At 50.1% G+C, this 3,260-nt stretch overlaps 1 non-coding gene across 1 annotated transcript; it reads right to left on the bottom strand.

Annotated features, from left to right (window-relative positions):
- Nucleotides 1–2,461: 2,461 nt before the first annotated feature.
- TRNAV-UAC (transfer RNA valine (anticodon UAC)) lies at nt 2,462–2,534 on the bottom strand. The gene has a single exon. It is a non-coding gene; the product is annotated as a tRNA-Val (tRNA).
- Between the last annotated feature and the right edge of the window lie 726 nt (nt 2,535–3,260).

The raw sequence follows: 3,260 nt of genomic DNA, 5'->3' as shown, positions 1-3,260 counted from the left end.
GGGAAGGTGAAGTTCTCCTCCGGCCAAGCTGCCGATTCCTCTTGTGAGGCCCCGGGGCCAGCCCGGCAGCTGGCTGTCCCCGGGCCCCGCCCGGGGGACTTTCTCTCGGGGACAGAGCCCCAGGCCCACTCTGGCTCCTGCTTCCTGCGACAGCCACTCGGGTGCCCACGCCTCAACCAGGCGTATTTTCAAGCCACCTAAAAATAACAACATCTGATACGAGGCCTCCGAAGGCTTTGGCCGGGGTCATGTTACCAAATTCTTGACTCAAGGATTGTAAATGAGAACTCCTTTTTTTTTTTTTTTTTTTTTTTCCAGTCAGGCTATTTTTTTCCCTGTTTCTTTTCTCGAGCTGTTGGGAGAACCCCAACCAAGGAATCAGTGCTTAATGGGTCATGGGGTATAAATAGTAGTGTTGAGACCATAACACAAGGCTCTTTGTACTATCATGCAACTAAACCTAAAAAAAAAAAAAAAAGCTTCCAGACAGACCAGCTAACATACCAGCATGGGGCTCTCTGGGGGAGTGTGTGTGGCATTGCTGACCACAGGCTACATTCTATATTTGTCCACTCCAGTGCTCCACTACTGAAGTCTATTTACAGCCTCACCATGTACACAGGATACCCTATTCATGAAGTAGGTGCTCAAAAAAAAAAAAAAAAAAAAAAACCATTCCATATATATTTTTGTGCCGCCGACAGTTCATACACATAAGCTGAAGCGACAAAAGTCAACACCGAAGCGGGAATCCCAAGCTTTGTGAATATCTTCTTGCTTGTCAACGGGCAGCAAATGGGGACGAACGTACCTGTTCCCTGAAAGTTGGCTCGAAGTCACGTGAGGTGCATCTCTTCGAAGCTTAAGAGATGGAATCTGGGGGCTTCTTTGCTGTGAGACACTGTTTAAATAGGAGCGATTGTCCTAATTAAACTAAATTTCCATCACGGGGTCAGTTCTCTTCTGAAGCGAAAGGAGACTATCCAAAGGATCTATTAATTTGCCACCAGTCATTGTATTTGGAGACCCTGAGGGATCCTGAAAATGGGTTAATTATGACAGGCCTGACGGTGGATTTCTGGGCGATTATGGTATTATAAGGGATGCCAATTTTCATGTGACAGGGAAATGCATAGACTCTAACACAAGTCCTGTTATGATAGGAGAAGGGACCAGGCTGAGGGACATGTGACTTAGCAGCTGACGAGTGCAACAATTCTCAGAATTTTGTGGCTCAGAATGTGTGCTGGCTACCAAGAACTGCGATTTTAGAAATAGAAAGTTCAGACGGCGAGCCCACTGGGCAGAAACTCGAATTCTTGGTTCAGGAACATGCCCGGAGGTGCTCAGGGCTGGGCCGAGGTTCTGGCCATTCAGCGGCCTATATTTAAATTCTGAGCCTGTCGGCAAAATAATAGTAATAGTAATAATAAATCTCCTGTGGCAAAGAGCCTCTTTCTTTTGTGGGGTCTCCTACAGGACTTGTTGGGCAAGACAGACCTCTGGGCTGCCGTGATCCCGCCTCCCCATCTTCCGGTGGGTGGTATGTGGGACAGCGTGGGAGGTGACACTTCTGCTCAAGCGGTTGGATGAACCAGAACATTAGCGGGAGAACAACACGGTGGGGGGCAGAGTGGGGTTCAGGCCGCACTGCGGAGGTACCTCAGAGGTGATGCCACCTGTTAACGAGGGTTCGTATTCTGGTAGCTGGTATTGGAGCTGTGTCGCCGGAGAGAAGGGAAGAAGGGTACAGGCAGAGCTGTTGGGTCCTAGCTCACACACAACACGGGGAGGGGAGCCACACTCCGAGACCGAGGGCTGCCCGTTGAGTGCCCACTTAGCAGTAGGCAGGAGCCAGTGCTAAGCGCTTTCCATAATCACCTCGTCCAGCGTGCACAAACTCCTCGTGATGCCGGTGCTTTGCTTATGCCTAGTCGACACACGGGGACAGAACCACAGCAAAGAGCGTGTCCAAGACCACATGGCTAACGGCACTGTGGAGGCAGAATTGGAATCCAGACTCTTTGATGTCAAAACCCAGGCTATTCCTGACTCGGCCGAACGTCTTCCTCTCTCCGTACCTCACATTCTAGGCACAGCAGTGCATCTAGGACTCAGGATATCTCAGGGGTGAAGTCAGAGGAACCTCAGGGAGAAGAGGTCATAGTGCCATACGGCCCCCAGGGCTGGCCCCGGACGGGGGGCTCCTGGCTCCCCTCCATGCTGTGAGTGCCTGTCATCCTTGCTGGACAGAGATCAGGAACATCTGGGCCCGGAGCTGGGGACCTTCGAGCTGAGATTTCAGCTGGGTCTCTGTGCCGTAAGTTGATGAAAAGAAAATCTGCACTTCAGGACATTTGCACATACCCATGAAATCGTATTTAAAAAGATCCTCATTGCCAAAGATGAAAACGCGCCCGTTTTAATCCTCCAGCTTTAAATGGAAACTAAGACAAGCTTGTGGTTCCACTGGGGATCGAACCCAGGATCTTCTGCGTGTAAGGCAGATGTGCTAACCGCTACACCGTGGAACCTGAAGACTCAGCTCCCGGCTCAAAAAGCATGTGCTATACAGTCCTGTGTTTTCGCTTTTCCCGGCTCATTACCTGCCGTCAATCAGTTGGGAAGAAAATGAGCCCCCTGACACATCCCAGGTCACAAGCCCACCTCACTCGCCTCACTTCATCTCACCTCCTAGGCATTCTATCATCTCACATCCTCGCAGGAAGTACAATAAGATATTTTGAGAATGAGATCACATTCACGTAACTTTTATCACAGTATAGGCTTAGAGTTACTCGATTTTATTATTAGTTATCGCTGTTCAGCTCTTACTGTGCCTAATTTTTAAAGGAAGTATGTGTTTATCATAGGGATGTATGGGGTAGGAAAAAACATAGCATAGATGGGGCTGGGTACCATCCGTGGGGTTGGGGCATCCACTGGGGATGTGGGAACGCATCCCAGCGCCTAAGCTGGGGACTACCCTCGTCTGTCTTAGCCTCCCAGGGGCTACCCTGGTTAACTTCCTCAAGCTGCTGTGACGACAGCCCTAGACTCTTATATGCTGAACTTTGAGACACAAACTTCTCACCCTAAATCGTGCCACCCTCTGCTCCTGCCAAGAATTGCTGAAGGACGGTCAGTGCTCTGAAGTCTTTGCCCCCTTCAATGCCAATTCAACACAGCACCCCCAGGAAATACCCGAGGAGGCTGCTTCGGATGCTTTCCTCGGAGTGACTGCTCGTATTTTCGGATCC

This window comes from Puma concolor, chromosome D2 (assembly GCF_028749965.1).
Source record: "Puma concolor isolate L17-30 chromosome D2, mPumCon1.1.hap2, whole genome shotgun sequence".
Classification (NCBI taxonomy): domain Eukaryota; kingdom Metazoa; phylum Chordata; class Mammalia; order Carnivora; family Felidae; genus Puma; species Puma concolor.
The sequence above is the reverse complement of the archived record's forward strand: the minus strand, read 5'-3'. Positions and strand labels throughout refer to the sequence as shown.